We start from the raw sequence: 7,021 nt of genomic DNA on the forward strand, positions 1-7,021 counted from the left end.
TACGGTTGTACTTTTTGCATCCTTCTAAGGAGAGTATTATATTCATTTGAAAGAGTATTGAAAACTTGTTTAGATTAGAGTTCGCAAACTTAAGTTTAGATTAAATTTAAGTTTATAAAAATACTTTAAGTCTAATTTCTCTCAAATTGAGTTTTCAAGCTAAGATTTTATTTTCAAACACATACTTTTGAGTGATAATCAAACATGATCAACTGATTTTGTTTTTAAAGGTAATTTTTAAACCCTCTAATAGAAAATCCAAACACACCCTAAAAGGATGAAAATGGAACTGTACTTTTTAAAAATATTGTTACTCATTTTTAATTTGTAATATATAAAAGTAAAATATACACCTTAATTACTAAAAAAAAATGTTATAACTTATTCAATATTTATAACTAATTACTTTAACAAAAATCACATATTGCAAACCTCTTATAAAAAAATACATAATAAATCATATACTATAACTGTCAAAATTTAAAATAATATTACATAATTCTAAAAACCCATTAAGTAAAATTAATACAAGTATAATGTGGAGTTTAATATGGTTCAATTTTCACTACAAAACTCGAAATCAAATCAAACTGCCAAAAAAATATAAATTCTTAGATTTTTAATTTTGTCTATTTTGGGTCTTATCATTTTTTTAATTTTTATGATTGATTTAATGTTTTACTATGAGTAAAAATTTTAACAAATCTATAAAACTTATTGATAACAAATATAATTTTTTAATTGTCATGTCAAATAAAGTAGGAACTTCTTATCAAATATATTACATGAGTGACACAACTTCTCATGGAGACCATAAAAAAAACAAAAACTTGATCGCAATTTTATCAACTACTCAAATGATGTGATCAAATTAGTAATTTATATAATTAATATATTTCATGATTTATTTGACGACACATTGACATACAGCCATCTTCCCACCTACAAGTGCATATATCAAGTAGTGAGATTTTTCTCAATTAGCTGGTGATCTTAAACTCATGTCTTTGAAAATGTAAATGCCTAAAATATCAAAATGAAGATCTTTTCTACCGATAATAATAGAGAGAGGAATACTGGCGGCTGGCAACATATAGTTTAATACACATTTTTTTGTTAATTTTTTTTTAAAATTATAAAATTAAGAAAAAAAATTGTTAATAAAAATTAAAACCTACTAAAATTTGTAATTTCTAATGAATTTTAAAAAACATGTTAAAAAAGTAATTAGTTAACAATTTAAAGTAACTAGAGAAAATGCATTTTTAAATAACTACCATAAAAAATCAATGAATGCGTATACGTATTAGTGATGCAATCAGTGGATATGCAAGACATGCACAGGGTTCGTTTTTGAGATTTGGTGGGAACCAATTATCGGTGGAGATTAGACTTAGCGTTTAAGTTAATAAGTCTAATGGAATGAGATAATAGGACGGCGTTTTAAGTTAATAATTCTAATGGAATGTCACAATAGGGAGGCGTTTTAAGTTAATAAGTCTAATGGAATGAGACAATAGGACAGCGTTTTAAGTTAATAATTCTAATGGAATGTCACAATAGGAAGGCGTTTTAATTAGCTAAAAACCTTTTTTAATAGTTGGATAAATAAATTTTTTTACTAGTTTTTTTTATTATGTTTTGAAATGTTTAAGTATAATTTTTTAAAACACTAATTTTTAGTTTTTAGTTTTTTATATTATATTTTTTATTTTTAATATATTTATCAAAATTTCTAATTATTTTTTAAAATAAATTATGATTTTATTATTTTTCTATCATTTCATATTTTTTAACTATTTCAACCCTTAATTTTATCAAATACTTATAAATTAATTTTTTAATTTTCAACTACTAATTTTTAATTACTTTTTCAGTTTTCAACTCACTTTTAAGTTTTCATTTAATTTCTAAACTAATTTTTATCCAACATAAAATAATATATATAATAACTTGTTGAATGTCTTAGTCATTTACTTTATTCCATTTTTTGGCATGTTGTGATTGTTTCCTCAGTTTGAGCAACAAGTGGGGATGTTTCTGCATTTGCATTACTGGGTGGGGCTGTGACACATTATAAATTAAATATTACTACCATATAGTTATCATGTATACCATTCTTCTGCTAAAAGATAAGGTGTATGTCAAGATTCTTTTTTTTTTTTTTTTGAATCATTCAAAATATGCTAATAAATACAACACGATAAAGGCGATAAGGTGAGTTGTATTATATCCTTTTTGGGAATCGTTTGAATTTTCTAGACACTCATACATTGTGTAAGCATTAAATTAATGTCATTATCGTAAAGTTGGGTGCATAATTTTGGCTTGAAGTCAGAAGCTAGCTAGCCAATAAAATCTCTTCATTCTTAAAATTAAGAAAATTTGGGAATTATGAAGAGTGGGATAGTTTTAAGAGTTTAAAAGTAAAAGATGAAATTTTGACAAATATTGAAGAATTTTATATATAGGAAGTAAGATTAATATTGAAGAAGAAACTTTTAGATAATTTTTTAAATGAGATTTAATATTTTGGTTAGTGAGTTTTGAGTAAAAGAATTTTTTAATCAATTCATTTTGTGAAAATTTCAAGTAAAAGAACGAGAATTCAAAGTTTTTAAGTAAATGGAATTTGACAAACAGACCAAGGGACTTAATTACCAAAAATTAGAGAGAAGACAAATTCATGCATAATGTAAACTAAAAGAATAAAAAAAACAATTATATCTAATGTTTAAAAGGACTAATGAGAAAATATGAAAAATAAATAAAAAAATATCATCCGATAACAAAAATTAATTTATAAGAATTCGTTTAAAATAAATTAAAAATCAGAGTCAAATACAAATCATAAAAAGTATTTTATTGGAAGTCATTTTTAAAAAGTTGAATAATAAGATCGTGAATTTTAATTATTAGAAAGTCATTTGTACAAAACTTCTTGAACCAAATTTACACCAGATGCAAGTTTAAAGACTTACATTAGATCTAAATCCTTCATTTTAATAGATCTAACCGTTTATAATATTTTAAAATTTGGCACGAGACATTGAAAAATTTATTTTTCCATTATTTCTTCCTCCCCTTCGTTTTTTTTTATTATCTACCTTTCCAAAACATCATTCTGCTTCTCCATCTATATATATTGTTCCAGAGCATCATTATCATAATTAAGAGGAAAGCTTGGAAAGATTCAACGTTTACGCACAGTAAAAGCACTGCTAAAAATATTAGTTTTAGAAGAATAACTATAACTAGTTTTGTATAGCTAGTTATATAAAAGTAATTATAAAATTATAATTAGTTTTATAATTATGATTATTTCAAATAATTTATTTTTATTTAAAAAATACTTATAAAATTATAATTAGTTGTTATATGAGCGGTTGATTCAAATAATTTATTTTTATTTATTTATAATCAGTTATATAATTGATTTTAGATATAATTTATTATATAATTAATTAAATAATAAGTTTATTCATAATCAGTTATATATTCATATTTTAAAGTTAATAATTAGTTATGCTTATAATTATAATAACCGTTTTTAATTTAGTTATTATTAATTATGATTATAGTTATGTAAATACTTAAATCATGAACCCTCCAAGTAAAATTGGTCCCAAAAACAACGAAATTCAAATCAAAATCTCAATTGAAGTTTCATTTATATTTTAGTACAGGGTGTTCTATTTGAGAATAAATTTGTATGCTCACGATTCAAGTCATCATATAATCAATTTTAATTTTAATAATAAAGTATTATTTTATTTCCATTGTCATATTTCACTATTTGATTAAATGATGTATTTGATAATGTCTTTGATTAAAATTAAAGACTTGTTATTATAATAGAAATTATGATAATGAGAAACAAGTTTGTTCTAATTTTAATTTAAACCGTTCTTGATCATAGGATTATTATAAATAAGACATCAATAATCTGGATAGATTAATATATATGTGATAGTATTTATTGGATAAATATTAATAGATCTTATTTATTAATTTACATATATAGATGAGTCACATGTTGACGTGATCATTGAACCGACTCAATTGAAATCTTCTAATGGTTAAAATTTACCATAAATTATCAATAGAAAATTCGCAAGAAAATGTATAATAACTTTCTTTGACCTGAGATTGTCATAGTAATTAACAGGTTATTTGTTGTATTTTGGTTCCGGACACCTAATGCTTTAGAGCACTTGTTGAATGGATATTGGATATGATTAAATACCTATAGAATTAATTATTAATCAAGAAGGAATCCATCAACTTTTGGTAATGAGTTTGAGATTTATGAATAAAATTATATCCGGGCCAGGAAAATTAAATGAAAGAAAAAATGAGTTTCTTAAATCATTATGAGTTAACTCAAAAGGGTTTGACACTAATATCATACTCTAGAGTTAACCTAGAGCGGTAAAGATGGAAGAAATTATTATACTACTCTTCTAATGGTTCTTGAAAGTAAAATGTTACTTCATGCTATCCGGACGTTAATGAGTGTTGTTAAACGCCTACCTTGATTAGTATATTAATTAGATTAATATATTACCAACTTAGTATTAACCTACAAGGTCACACACAAACGAGTGTTCTAATCTCTGTTAAAAAAATTATTTTAATATTTGATAATTAATTAAATTAGAGAATTTAATATGATCAAATGATTAATTGATTTCAAAAGGTGAAATAGTATTATATTTTTGCTAGCACTAAAAATATAAATAATATGAAAGATTTAGTATTTGGAATTTGAGTTGAAAAAGCGGCTAGATACAAGTTTGACTTGGTCAATTATTATTTCAATTTTAATTACTAAATGATTAACAATAAAAAGTAATAAGAAATAATATAGCTTGAAAAAGGAATGCTATCAATAATGATTTTGATTTGATCAGAATTTTGGTATCATTGGCATGCTATAAATAGAGCCTTATGTTGCATTTATTTTTATTTTTCCACCGGTCAAAGTTGTTGACGAATAGAGATAAATAGAGGTCAGTGTCGATATGAATACACACATAATCTTCACACTATTGAAGAATTTTTATACTTCAAGAGCCCATCAACAGGTCCGCTTTCTTTTAATATATCACATGTTTATAATATAATTTAAATATAAAATAAATCATTTTATTCCGTAACGAGTGTTTTTAAACACCTTTTACTTACACTAATGATCCAAGGCAAGGTCAAGAAAATCAAGTAGCAAGGGTCAATTATTTAGATCATTATTTGCAATTATCTGCCTCTTGGCTGGAATTAACACCTCGGTCAAAATCAAAAAGGCTTGCATTAAACCCTTCATCTTTTTACACCCGGTGTAAATGAACAATCGAAAAATACAAAATCACACATAATCATCGATTAAACCCGAGATTATCAATCCACACGCAACCACTGCACCGTGTTGAAATCCATTCGATGTGCACGGAGCCGAAAATCATTGTGCCATCCAACACAGATGTCTAGCCGTGTCAGTACCGGCCGATGTCTCTCCTCCTCGAACCACCGCAGCCAGTGGCGTACCTATGTTTGTTTGAGGGCGGGTGGCATGAACTCTGACTCAATCCGGGTATTCAATCCCGCCACTAAGATGCTCAGTTGACTCCTTAACCTTGATAAGAACATGGCTTATTCAATAATTTGCGTATAAGGATAAGGAACTTTGGATCTCGCCTAGGAACATGATGTTTTAGTATGCGTCCTTGGATCAGCCTTTAGCCATTGGCGTTCATTTTATGTGCATGTAGTCCACCGATGCAACCACGACAGAGGCTCCGACCAACGTCACCAAGACCAAATGTGGGCGCCACTTGTGAATCCATGATATGACTTCTTCACGGAGGATTGCGTTGTGATGGTTGAGAGGGAAAAGGAAAAATAAAATAAAAAATCTGAGAAAAAAAATTGTAGTTTGTCACACGTGCCTTTTTCTGTTATTTTAATTTTTATTTAAAATTTTTGATTGGTTAGATTTAGTAAGTTGGACGTTTAAGATTTCGTGTAACACATGATATAAACAGATCTTATCCCTATTAAAATTCGGAACAAAAAACTCAAAAAATGGAACAGGAGCAATGCCATTTTGCTTCAACCCCATTATCATGTTTTTTTTTATAAGCAAAAGGAAATTTCATTGAGATACTCATTATCATGCTAGTTACTAATAAGTTTTTCAGAATGGTTCATTGATTTATTTATTTTCATCCAAATTTTTTTCTCAAGCTTCCGTTTTTTCAAATTTGTCCATTTTTATTTTATTTTATTTCCCCAGCTTCTCTTACAGGTCGATAACTAAAATAATAACAAATAAGATTCTAAATTTGATGTTGCTAGGGTTCGACCACTTAGCTCACGAAGATTCAAAAAGGTTGCGGAAAATACAAAAAATTGTCGTTGCTGAGGATCAAACCAGATCACTCGCGCGACAGGCGCCAGTACTTACCCTGACTTGTTAGGATATTAAAACTCACTTAACTTAACAATATCAATTATGTCTGTGGGTGAAAATTATTATACGACTCTGTTGTCGCCGTTTTAGAGCCATTTGAAATCGAGGAAATAAATAGAAGCCTATTTCATTTCTCTTCAATGATACAAGAGGACATTGGAATGGGCACGTGCTTCTGGAAGGTCTTCTATTCACTCCCTATTAAATTGAAAATATTTATTTTTGGTACTTGTAAAATGTTTTAGTATGCTTTTAGTAAAATATGTTCATGATGTTTTAAAGATAAATGTTAGAAATGTATTCTTTTATACATATTTTTTAATTATTTTATTATTAACTAAAATTTATTAAAAATTATAAAATAATTGTAAATCACACTTCTTGTTTAATAAAATTGATTTATAATTTTGTAACTTTTAATAAAATTTGACTAATAATAAAGGGTATCACTACTAAAAATGGGTTTTTAACATCAGTTTTTCGGCTTTCAACATCGGTTTTTTTCAACTTTCAATATCAATTTTTGATGTTAACATACACTACTAAAAAAGG

Source organism: Glycine max, chromosome 16 (genome assembly GCF_000004515.6).
Source record: "Glycine max cultivar Williams 82 chromosome 16, Glycine_max_v4.0, whole genome shotgun sequence".
In the NCBI taxonomy this organism is placed as follows: Eukaryota; Viridiplantae; Streptophyta; class Magnoliopsida; order Fabales; family Fabaceae; genus Glycine; species Glycine max.